This window comes from Pristis pectinata, chromosome 6, assembly GCF_009764475.1.
Source record: "Pristis pectinata isolate sPriPec2 chromosome 6, sPriPec2.1.pri, whole genome shotgun sequence".
Classification (NCBI taxonomy): Eukaryota; Metazoa; Chordata; class Chondrichthyes; order Rhinopristiformes; family Pristidae; genus Pristis; species Pristis pectinata.
The window spans coordinates 20,465,423-20,478,854 of record NC_067410.1 but is presented as its reverse complement, the minus strand read 5'-3'; the positions used below and the strand labels follow the sequence as shown (position 1 = coordinate 20,478,854).

Here is a 13,432-nt window from a genome sequence, read left to right as displayed (position 1 = left end):
GCTCTGCTATCTAGTGATCAAATTACAAGTTGTTAGTGCCGCATTGCTCAAACATCTAAAAGGTATCACGCAGTCTTCATGAAAAAATATCATATTCAGCTGAACTTTAAACCATAGAAAAAGACATTTCAATCACTTGGCTCTAGAATCATGGAAAATTTACAAAACAGACGAAGGCTGTTTGGCCCATCATGTCCATGCTGATTAGAAAACTTCCAATTCAAATAATTAATAGCCTTCACTACCAATTATTTTCAAAACCAATAACATGGGCTCATTGGCTCTTACAAGAATGAACTGAATCATGCAACTAAATTATTATTTTCAGCCACTTGGTTTTCTTCCCTTCATACTGTGTGTGCAGCTTAAAATATTTAATGTACTAAGCATAAAAGAACAATTCTAAATTAATTCTCATGTAGTTTCTTTACTATTCAAGATGCTGGAACCCAGTTTATCTCCCTCAGTCGAATGACTTAATTTCTATCTTGAGTCACAGAAAGTAATTTGGAAATAATTTGGAACTTGGATGCTAGAGAGCAATAATAAAAAGTTATTCTCAATCTTATAGCATTGATACAGTCACATTGTTAAATTCTCTGGCAAAGGGCTGATTGTGACTTAAATGGCTGATATACAGGCTGACCCCAGTTTACAGACATCCAACTTATGAATACCCCGCCCTCCTCCCTCTTTCTAAATTCACTTTGCCCTTCTTCTTTATGCCTTGGGATATTGTTAGTAAGTTAAAGTCAGCTGTATGTACTTTATCCCGGCCTTGTCTTTTATATGGTGGAAACAAAGATGCAGCTTCATTAAGGTTGTGTATTGATATTTGATAGCTACTTGATGATGCAGGTTGTCCCCAGGTTACGGCAGGGTTCCACTCTTGTGAACTGTGGCTGCTATCTGAGATTCCAGGTGGCAGAAGATGCCTGCAGCCCTGGAGCAGCTGGCAAATCTGTGCTGCTTGTCTCCGAAGCGCTTGTCCGTATTTACGGGCTGTATATAAGTCTGGTGGGACCTGAATTGGGAGCTGACTAAGTGGGTTGTTTCATTTATATGCAAGTTCTGAATTGGAGGTTGCAATGTAGTCCCTTGCTTCTGCAGTGTGGCAGGTCCTTTGTTCATCTTGTGCATCCGTTATAAAACAGAGTTCAGTGCAGTACAATGTTTAAATTATAAGAATGCAATATTCAAGCAGATCATTGACCATGTTTTTGCTGCAGACCATACGTTGTGCCAATGCACCTCAACAACCAGACTGTTCAATTAAAGTTGGACCCAAATATGATCAAAAAGGTCACCTTGACCTAAGCTTGCAGCCAATAGAAATGGGAATAATTTCGGTAAAGGGAAAGCTCTGAAGGCTTAGCGTTTTTGTTCATTTACTGTTGTTTTGTGACTATAGAGTCTATAGATCAAGTATTCATATTTGTATAGCACCCAGCAGGCAAAGCCATGGGCAGATATGCAGCTTCTCTTTTCATTGGTCATTTCAGAAATGCCTTGAAAGAAATTGCTTTATATTGTCTCCTAAAAATTCTGACTACGAAAGCTGTAGACATTGGAATAAAGGTGAAAGTTACACTTTGAGGATGCAACTTGGCAGCACTGACTATTTTTGGATTTTTTTTAACCAGTATTCTGGGCTTGTAATCTGTTTCAGAGTGTACATTGATGATATTGATGTAGTAGAGTGGTAGAGTCAGTGGAGAAAATGGAAAGTGAAGATTAGCTGGACACAAAGATGGGCATGTACTTCATTGTTTCATTTATGTAAAATGCAAAAAGTCTCCAATGATCTCTGAGACTCTATGTTGACATCTGTTTTTATAAACCCATCACAGGCATTTAACTACATTGGTTTTCCTCTGGCAATTCATAAATAGTGCTGAGTATTCTCCTAAAATAATAAAACATACCCTGATAAAATACCCAAGTTGTCTGGACATCTGCCAGGCTAATAGCCTTATTGCAAAGGACTTTAAACAGAATTTTGGCAAGCCTAGAAATCCAATGTTGCCTATTTATGAGAAGATTTTATAGATGTTGCCAAGACGCTTGTTTCCATTCCTACTTGTTGAATTATGGCAAAGAAATTCACTTCATTGCTTTATTTTGCATTGTTGTAACAGAAACCTTTAGAATCCCCCAAAGATCAATACTTGGCCACTCCATCAGAACTAAAAGTAAAATTAAGATAAAAAGGATGGTCAGGAGTAATGTGGGTCCTTTAAAAAGAGTAAAAGGTTGGAAAAGTTGAAAGATTAGTTTGTATCTGCATTTGTAGTGGAGAAGGGGGATCATGTCCTGTCAAACTGTTGAAAGTCAAAAAATTGCAAATGCCTGAAATCTGGAATTAAAAACAGGAAAGGGTCCATCCTACCTGAGTTTCTCCAATGCCTCAACACCAAATGTTGTACACTAGATTGGAAGATGTGCAAGTGAACCACCTGCTTCAGTTGGAAAGAGTGTTTGAGACCCTGGATGTTGGGAAGGACAGAGCTGACAGGATTGATGAGGCATTTCTTGCAGGTCGATGCCCCACCTGCCAGTAGAGCAGGTCGATGCCCCGCCTGCCGGTAGAGCAGGTCGATGCCCCGCCTGCCGGTAGAGCAGGTCGATGCCCCGCCTGCCGGTAGAGCAGGTCGATGCTACACCTGCCGGTAGAGCAGGTCGATGCCCCGCCTGCCGGTAGAGCAGGTCGATGCCCCGCCTGCCGGTAGAGCAGGTCGATGCCCCGCCTGCCGGTAGAGCAGGTCGATGCCCCGCCTGCCGGTAGAGCAGGTCGATGCCCCGCCTGCCGGTAGAGCAGGTCGATGCCCCGCCTGCCGGTAGAGCAGGTCGATGCCCCGCCTGCCGGTAGAGCAGATCAGGGATTTGCAAAGGTCGAGGGCTCCATCACATATGGTAGAGGTAAAGCCACAGTTCAAGGAGAAGGAAGATATTACAGAGGCACTCTTATAGAAAGTCTTGTCATCATAAATGTGATTGAGACAGAGGAACCGGGACATACCAGAGTTCCGCTGGTCCTTGCCTTCCATCCCACCAGCCTCTAATTTCAATAAATCATTCTTCACAATTTCTGCCAGCTTCAACAACGTTCCACCACCAAACACATCTTCTATGCTCCCCGTACAGCATTCTGAAGGGACTTTTCCCTTTTTGACTCCCTAGTCTGCTCTACTGTCCAAAAACCACTCCCCAAGCAGTCCTTCCAATTGAAGAACTTCACAGGGCTGAATCAAAGTTCCTGTTGCTATCCATTTTCATCCTCACTCCCACTCATACCCATCTGTTTGGCTTCTTGCACTGCTCAAGATAAGTCCTAGAGTGACAGCTTGGATATAGGCCCTTTGGACCACCATGTCCATGCTAAACTACCTGCCCATCTATACTAAAGCCCTTTGTTCACAGCAGGACTGTATCATTCTATGTCTCACCTATTTAAGTGTCTATCTAAATGCCTCTTAAACAAAATAATTGTATCTGATTCCACCACCTCCTCTGATTTGAGGAGCCAGTACCTCATCTTCTGTCTTGGCTTGTTGCTGTCTTACGGACTTGATGGGGAAGTCTACAATTTTGGGTAAATCCTTTCCTCTCTCTCTATCAGAACTGGCCATTTCTGTTGAAAGTCATCCATTTATGATATTGGCTCAGTTTTCTCTCTCCATTAGCACAGCCTGACCATGCCCTATATTTTGGACCTTCTCATGGTCTTTGTTTGTATTGTCACTCTCCTATTCCCCTCATCTCATGGCTTTCATCTCAATTTGTTTTTCTTTAAAAGCCCCCATTTAACAAAATGATTGAAAGACCATTAAAACATCACCATGGCAACTCTGACCTCGCCTATCAGATATATTCCCTTCATCCTATTCATTTCTCCCATACTTCTGCAACTTACAACTAGCTTGGTTTCTCTTTCTCAGTTCTGAAAATGGATCATTGACCTGAAACATTAACCTCGTTTGTTGCCTCACCAGCTGAGTGTTTCCAGTAATTTCTGTTTTTATGACAAAATGTTGAATTGGGTAGAGACTTGCCAAAGTTAACATGAACAAAATTGCAGCAATGAAGAAAATAATGGCATTAAAGTCTTGCACATGGATTCCATTAGAGTTTTAAAGAAAATAGATAACAACCTTTCAGGTGCCACAACTATAACCATCCACTTGGGGCCTATTTATTCAGATTGGAAAATCCTGCTATTATTCCACTATTTAGAGTGAAAGAGGGAAAACAGGGAATTATAGATCAGTTAGCCTAACATCTGTTGGAAAAATGCTACTGTCAATAATTAAAGAAGAGTATGATCAAACACCTTGAACATTTTCATTTGATCAAAGAGTATCGGCATGGATTTGTAAATGATAAGTCATGCCCGTCAAATCTGATTTGAATGTTTTTTTTGAAGAGGTGATTAAATCTGTGGACTGGGGAATGTCTATGAATGTTATTGATATATACATCTGCAGACATTTGATAAAAGTCCTTCCAAAAAGAAGTTGAAACTGATGGAATTGAAAGCGGTATATTGATTTGGTTAAGAAATAGCATGTTGTGATTGAAAAGCACATGTCCAAATTTGCTACTGAGATGGATGACGATGTAATTTGTGGAAAGGGAAGCATAGAATTGCAAAAATGTAATAAAACTCTGGCAAATTCAAGCTCATTTTCTTTGAATCTAAACTGGATAGAACAGTGTATTGTCTAACTGGTGAAAAGATGAAACATTGGAGGTCCAAAGACTCTGGGGAGGTTTGGTTGATGGTCATCTACATCTGTAGATGATTAAATACAATGGATAGGTGCAGAGGGCGATTGAGAAAGCTAATTGAATACTGGCTTTTATATCTCGAGGACTGGACTAGATGCCATTCTAGAGCAGTACAAGCCCAAGTTTAATCATAACTGGAATACAATAAAAAGTTCCAGAAACCAAATTTTAAATCTTGGGGAGAGTACAGGATGGGTTTACCAGAATGGTAGTTGGACTTCTGTGATTTGACCATGATGAGAGATTACACAAACAAAATTGTGTTCCCTGAAAATCAGAAAGTTAACGTGTGTTTATCTGGGTACTCTGGTTTCCTCCCACGTTCCAAAGACATACGGGTTAGGAAGTTGTGGGCGTGCATTGGTGCTGGAAGCGTGGTGACACTAGCGGGCTGCCCTCAGAACACTCTGCGCAAAAGATGCATTTCACTGTGTGTTTCGATGTACATGTGACTAATTAAGATATCTTAAAAAAAGTAAAATTTTGAATTTTAAAAACCAGTTATAAAATATTGTGAAAACATTTATGGAGAAGACTTTGATATTCATATAGAATAACATGTAATTTGAAATAAATGGTCCAATAAATGTTCAAAGTTTTTACTTGTGATTACAATTGGGACAATTGACCATAAGAGTTTTGGTCTCAATAGAAAGAATTTTAAAGGAATGATGTTTGTTTACCGGAACATTAAGTTATTTATAAATAATATCTATTTGCACTTTTGATGTTTTGGGAAACATTCTAAAAGAAGTGTGGTGTGGTAATATCTATTAAATATTTAAAATAGTTTTTTGTTACTCTTACAGTTTTTAAATTCCTAAACTGTTATACACTGCTGCTAGGAAATAATGTATTTCCTTCTGTCACACAAGACTTAATATCCTAGAAACCATGAAGTAGTTGTGACAGTGATTTACTGTGATAAGAAATGAAGAGTCAACAGCAGCACCTGTCACAGCAGCCTCATTAAAAGTTTTTTGCTTGTTACAAATTTGAGTTGTCCCAAAGTTCTGAAGGGAGCAATGCACTATAATCATGTTAGCATGTTAAATTCTGCCTCTGAAATTCAGATCCAAGTATCATGCACTGATGTGATTATGTGGAACTACTAAGGTATGAATTTTTCAATAAAAATGTTTCAAAAATTAATTCTGCTATTAATCACGAATGCTCTTTGATCTGATGAGTTTCCAGCATTTTCATTTTTTTAGCTTGGAATAATTGTTGTGACATCTTTGTGAGAAGCAGTTCACAGGTCTTTGGTATATCCCTGAGATGTTTTTTCTCTCCATTAAATAGATAGAGGAAATAACATTTGGACTAATGGCAAAGGACTTGGGAAATATAACTAACATGTTGATCTGGGGGTAAAAACTTGGTTTAGAGAACATAAGTCAGAGGCAGGAAGGAAAGTTTGAAGGCAGTCTCGAGAGAGGAGCTTAAATAAAATATAGTTCTGAAACCAACGATGAAGGAAGATGCACTAATGATTCAGAACCTGGAGGAATTGCTGAACTGCAACCTTAGAATTAGAAATTTTATGGCACAAAAGGAAGGAAGACATTTGGTCAATCATATCCAATTTTCAAGCACAAGATCCTTGGCCTTCCTACTGATGGCTCTTCAAGTACACATCCAATTCGTGTTTAAATTTGACATGACTTTCGGCCTCTCCATCCTTTCAAGCAGTGAATTCCAAATGCCTAACACTCCCTGGATGATAGAGGGCTTAGCTTCCATCTTTTCTAATCTTCTACCAATCACTTTAAGTTTATGTCCCTGATTTTTGACCCCTCTGCGTAGAGAAATGGGGCCTTTCTATCCAGGCATCTCATAATTTTATATATCTCAATTAGTCTCTCCTTCACTACATCTGTTCCAAAGAAAATAACTCTTAACCGATCTTTGCTCATAGCAATAATTTTCCAATTATGTCAACATCTTAGTAAATCAGCACTATGCCAAATTAAATTCTGTTGAAACCTAAATTTCCATCTTTATCTGAATTAACAAAGGTGTGTGGTACAGCCAATGGTTTATACTTAGCAATTTCAAATGGCATTAATATCCATCTATACTGTCAAAAATTGTAATTCACCTGCCACCATTGCTCCTCACAGCCAGTCTTATAGCTGGCACCTTTCAATGTAGAACTGGAACAGTTTCAGGGGACAAATTTCCCATCATAAATGGTAGGAAATTGTAACAGGTTCAGACGTTGCTGCTGGAGTTTTATGAGGAGCCCAACATTGGAATGCAGTCAGCAGAACCTGAGGAAGTTCGGGATTTCTGTGTTTGCAAACTTCCTGACGTGGGAAATGATGGCAGGTCAGTGTGGGGCTGTTGGTATTTCCCAACAAATTCTAGCCCTATGGAGACCCTACTAAAGGAGAAAATAGAAAGGCATTTCAAGCAATTGAGCCAAATGGCTTATTTCTGTATTATATATTTTATGTAATAATAGCAGTATTAAGTTTATGTTAAAAGTTATGCTTCTGATTACTTTTTATAGCTACTCTTGTAACTTTTAAGAATGCCAATTTTCACCTTTCTTTCTTTTCGATTCTTTTTATTAATTTTCAAATTAATAAACATAACAGTAGTAATTATACACATGATACAAAGAGCTTGGGATTACAATAATAACAGTTAACGTATACAGACAGAGAGTAAAATGTGTAATCTGAACCTACCAATCTTTTGATAATTGAGCATGAAAAAGATTTAAAAAGAAATTTGATTATATGAAAGAAACCCAAACCAAAAAAAAAGAACAATAACAAACCAAATAGTAATAATAAACAAAAAAATAACCAAAAACTAAACAAAGACTGGGCTGTTGTATTTCATCGGTTAAAAGCATTATTATGTCATTAACTCCGCTCCTCTATATTCGAATAGAAAGTTATTGAAAAGGATTCAGAAAAAGTCAGCTTACATCATGTGAAAATGCTGAATAAATGGGCTCCAAGTTTCTTCAAATTTAACTGAAGGCTCAATAGTACCACTCCTAATTTTTTCTAAGTTTGAACATGTTATAGTTTGGGAAAACCATTGGAATGTAGTAGGGGGTTTAGGATCTTTCCATTTAAATAGAAAGGACCTTCTGGCTATTAATGTAACAAATGCAATCATACGACAAGCAGAGGCAGATAAATGGCCAGAATCCATCATTGGTAACCCAAAAATTGCAGTAATAGAATGAGGTTGTAAATTGATACTCAATACCACTGAAATAGTATCAAAAATGTCTTTCCAATATTTTTCCAAAAGAGGGCAGGACCAGAACAAAATGTGTCAGGGAAGCCACCTCAGAATTACATCTATCACATATAGGATTTATATGGTTATAAAAAAATGAGCTAACTTATCCTTAGACATATGGGTCCTATGAACCACCTTAAACTGTATCAAAGAGTGTCTAGTACACATTGAAGAGGTATTAACTAATTGGAGAATTTTCTTCCATATCTCTATAGGTAAAAGTATCTGAAGTTCTCTTTCCCATTCATTCTTAATTTTATCAGATATCCCTAAATGTATTTTCATAATCAGATCATAAATTATTGCTATCAAGCCTTTCTGATAAGGGTTAAAACCTAAAATTTTTCTTTAATTTCAATTTGATATGGTATCGGAAAAGTAGGTAGAGTAACATTTAAAAAGTTTCTAATCTGTAAATATCTAAAAAAAATGTGATCTAGGCAAATTGTATTTATTAGACAACTGTTCAAAGGACAAGAAACAGTGATCAACGAATAGATCACGAAAGCATGTTATTCCCTTCATTTTCCATAAAAGAAAAGCTGGATCAATTCTGGATGGTTGAAAGAAAAAATTGAATAGAATAGGACTTGATAAGATAAATATATTCAATCCAAAAAATTTATGAAATTGAAACCATATTCGTATTGTGTGTTTAGTTATCGGATTAATCATTTGTTTATTCAATTTAGTAAGTGCAAAGGGGAGCAAGGCCCCTAAAATAGAAGCCAATGAAAACCCTTGCACTGACTCATGCTCGAGATACACCCATCATGGACATTGAATTACATCTAAATCTTGTGTCCATAAAATTAAATATTGAATATTAATTGCCCAGTAGTAAAATCTAAAGTTAGGCAAAGCCATACCGCCATCCTTTTTTAATTTCTGTAAATATTTCTTACTTAAACTTGGGTTTTTATTCTGCCATGTATATGAAAGAATTTTAGAATCAGTAATATCAAAAAAGGATTTAGAGATAAAGGTTGGAATCGCCTGAAATAGATACAGAAATTTAGGTAAAATAGTCATCTTAACAGCATTGATTCGACCAATCAATGATAGGGACAATGGGGACCATCTAGTAAGCAATTGTTTAACATGATCAATTAAGGGTAAAAAGTTAACTTTAAATAAGTCCTTATATTTCTTGGTAATTTTAACCCCCAAATAAGTAAAATAATTGGTCACTAATCTGAATGGTGATTGCCTATAGATTGGAATTTGCATATTTAATGGGAAAAGCTCATTCTTATTAAGATTTAATTTATAGGCAGAAAAACCACTAAACTGAGCAAACAGTGATAATACCAGGAATGGATTTCTCAGGGTTAGAAATATAAAGTATCAGGTCATCTGCATATAATGATACCTATGCGTCCCATCTCCACGAATAATGCCAAATATGTTGGAAGAGTCACGAACAGCAATTGCCAAGGGTTCCAAGGCAATATCAAATAGTAAAGGACTTAAAGGGCAGCCCTGTCTAGTGCCTCAAAAAAGCCTGAAAAAGGAGGATCTCTGATTATTGGTAAATACAGAAGCCAAAGGTGTATGATATATCAATTTAATCGTGGATATAAAATTTTGGCTAAAATTAAATTTCTCAATTTGTTAAAAGTTATGCTTCTGATTACTTTTTATAGCTACTCTTGTAGCTTTTAAGAATGCCAATTTTCACTTTTTACTCCAACAAATACAGTTGCCAGCTTTCCACGAATAAACTTCGAGGTTATGTCTGTCTCTAATGAACATCAGAAAGAAGCTTGCACTATTACTTCTTTTTCCGTGTGACAATTGTGCCTTTACCTTTCTCATTTACTCTACATTGCACTTTTCTTGTCGTCCTCCACTCATCCACACTGTTGTTATAACAGTGCTCTTCTGAACTACATACTTCCTAAGTAGAGCAAAAACTATCCTATATAGTGGACCTCTTTCATGCATCCCTTCTAATAGAGTTGCTTGTCTCACACTTTTCTACTCTACCTTTTCTTTTTAAGGTCCTGGATATAGTGGAGGTTTTCTTTTCCTTTTTCATGCAGTCTTCAGACTGTAAAGGCAAGTGCTAATTGCCAGCTAACTATTTATTATATTTATTTTGTTTATCTTTTAATTTACCTTTTATTTTACCTTAACTTCATTCTTTTGCTCTTTTATTTTTCTTGTACTTATTATCCAAATCTTTGCTCTCCGTGCCCCAAAATAATTATACTTCAGACTTTGAAGTATTAATAACTTTTTCAATCAATCCTGTTTGTTCAGCAGCAGTCTGACCTGTCCGTATGCAATTTTCTTGATTAATCTACCTGCTTTTTTTAAACTCTTGACTTGTCCATTTTGTAGGGAGCTCTAAGGGTGTGTCTTTTTTTAATAGCTTAATCAGTGCTGTGAAGTTAGTTTATCTTTAGGGAGTATTGAACATGTGGGGGAGTTTGGCATTATCCTGCTTGGTAGCATTGCACAGCTTCCATTGTATTGAGTATGAGCGAGGAGGAAAATGAAGGATTTTGTGCAAGGTCTTATCAATGTTTCTGTCATTTGAAATTACTACACAACTTTGAAAGTGTAGTTATTGCTGAGTAGGAAACAGCAGCCATCAATCTTGTACCGTCTGCCATCTGGATTGGTAATTGACTGCATTTGTTTGAAGTAGAATACTGAATATGTGAATAGGGCTACAGAATCTTTGTTAACCTGAGTGTTGGAATAAGTGGAGTTTTTTTTTGATTTGATGCTTCATCCAAAAGATGGTATAACTGATGCTGCAATTCTAAGATACTGAGATTCATAGAATTGAGGCATTCCACTTCATGTCTTAATTTGAGTCTGTAACTTTTCTGAATTGTAAGTGAGTGCTCCCAACCCAGCCAAGCTGGTGCAATCAAATCAATAGATGAAGATCATCCTTTGTAGAAATAGGCATGCATCAAATTGTCCTGATATGCAGGGTTTTGACCCGAAATTTTGACATTTCCCTTCTTCACCCCCCGCCCACCCACCCACGGATGCTGCTCGACTAGTTGAGTTCCTCCAGCAAATTCTTTGTTGCTCCAGATTTCAGCATCTGCAATCTCTTGTATCTCCAAGCATCAAATTGTGTTTTTTGAAATAACTTGATTGTGCCCCTAAATAATTTTCATTCACACTTTTGTATTTGTGTCAAATCTATACACTATGGAAACACTGTTATACTGCAAAGTATTTCTTAACCCTGTACTGGGACCAACTCACATCCTGTCTAATCAGGACTCTAATAAGCTGTTTTGGAACTCTTGTAATAATGGCATCTGGCTATCACTGTGGAATATTGCTTACTATGTCCCAGCCTTAAGAAAAAAAGGATCATCTATTCTGGGTGATTATTGTCCAATGTCTACTGTCAATCCTCAACAAAGTGATACTAGGTGTTTACAACAGTGCTATAGGGCAAGGTATGGCATTTGTTCCTTTCACTGAAAGATCTGCACCTTACCTGTGCAGATTCAGATTTCACTTCTTATATTATTAGGTCGATGGAGTTCTGGGAACCTGATTAGGGGGAAATAGTAAATTAAGCTTGGTGAAAATTACTTGAGGAAATGAATTGCTTGATCAATTCACATGCATATCATTGTTAACTAACAGCAAATGTATTTGATGTTTTCATTTGTTACTAATACTTTACTTTATAAATTTTGTGTGCATATATTCTGATCAGACATTTTGTACAGCTATAGTTGTGAAAGTGACATACATCTTTGGATCACATTTAATATACCATATCAGAATTGGGAGGTCAATTATTCAAGCGTGACCTCAGAGACTTTTATTACAACACTGAAGGAATATTTGGAGGTGTTGTCTTTCAGATGAGACATTAAACTGAGCCCTATCTGTCCTTGGGTAAATGTAAAGGATTCCTCAAATGAAATCATAAAGTGCTATAAATGCTTGGCAGATCAGGCAGAATATGTGGAAAAAGAAATAGTTTCTAGTTAATGCTTTTGTTTTTTATCAGTTTGGGAATAAGTTGGGGATCAAACAAGTTTTATGTTGCTGCACTTGCCTATTATTAAGCTTGTGCCCTCTACAGATCAATCAGGACCCCAAAAAATAATTATCAGATGAAATAACTTGTGCTGTTCTCAACTTAGTATTCTCTTCTGTTACTTACCTGCTGCCTTCTGCATTTATGAGATCAAATGCAGATCAAAAAACCAATTGCAAGAAAAACTTAATTCAGTCCATAAGAATGACCCCCCAAGCTTCTGATTAGTTGTCATTTTAATTCTCTATCCCACTACCCCTCTGCCTGCGCACGCGCACGCACACGCGCGCACACACACACACACACACACACACACACACACTTTTTGACTCTCATCATTGTACTGTGCTGTCATTTAATCTTTTCTGCCCTGCTACAGACCTCTTTCATTCAATCCTCTCCTCTCTCTGTTTTCTTTGCATCATAAAACTTGTCTTATTTCTAATACTTTGCATTTTGTATGAAAGGTCATTTGCCCAAAATGTTGACTGGATTGTAGTCAGTCCAGCCCACTCCCCATGAGTCTGAACAAACATAAAACTTTGACTCCATAGCCATCCTGCACAGTGAAGAGGTCTGCAAAGGTTGACTAGGTCTCGGATGGAAGATCTGAGGCTTTGTTATTGATGCCATGAACGTTTTGCCAGCTCTTTTTGGCCTACTTTTAAATGTCTTGGATCATCAGAGACATTTTTTAAAAACAACTGCTCAAAAGGTAAAAATAAGAAGTACTTATATGTTTGTTTGTCATATAAATTAATTAAAACATTTAAATTAAATAAAGAAAATAAATCCAAATCACTTTACTGTATTTACCTTTTTAATCCAGATCAGTGCTGCCACAAGACATCTGTTCTCCCAGATTTACATCAGCCGTGGCTGACACATGTAAAGCATATCCTGCCCGTCAGCTCAACTTGACCGAGCTCTGTCCCTGCTCTCTGCATGAGACAGGCAACACGAGACTGCAGATGCTGGAAATCTGGAGCAAAAAACAAACTGCTGGAGGGATGGGTTGAGCAGCATCTGTGGGGGTGGGGGAAGGGGGGCGGAATTGTCGATGTTTTGGATCAAGACCCTGCATTGGGACTAAATCCAAGGCTCATCAGGAGGGAATTAGCTGAACTCCAACTCATCCCCAACTTCCACACCAAATTTGGATCTCTACCAAACTTCCAACAAAAGAGGTGCCAAGAAAACTGATGAGGGCAGGGCAGTAGACATTTTCATGGACTTCAGTAAGGCTTTTGACAAGGTCTCACGTGCTAGGCCAATCCGGAAGGTTGGATCATATGGGATCCAGGGTGAGCTAGCCGATCTGGCACAAAATTGGCTGGTGGAAGGAGT

The 13,432-nt window shown here is 37.5% G+C and overlaps 1 protein-coding gene across 3 annotated transcripts in view; it reads left to right on the top strand.

Moving 5' to 3' along the window:
* The window catches only part of iqsec1b (IQ motif and Sec7 domain ArfGEF 1b), a 404,551-nt gene that overhangs the window by 167,773 nt on the left and 223,346 nt on the right, over positions 1-13,432 (top strand). The gene's annotated exons all lie outside the window — the stretch shown is intronic.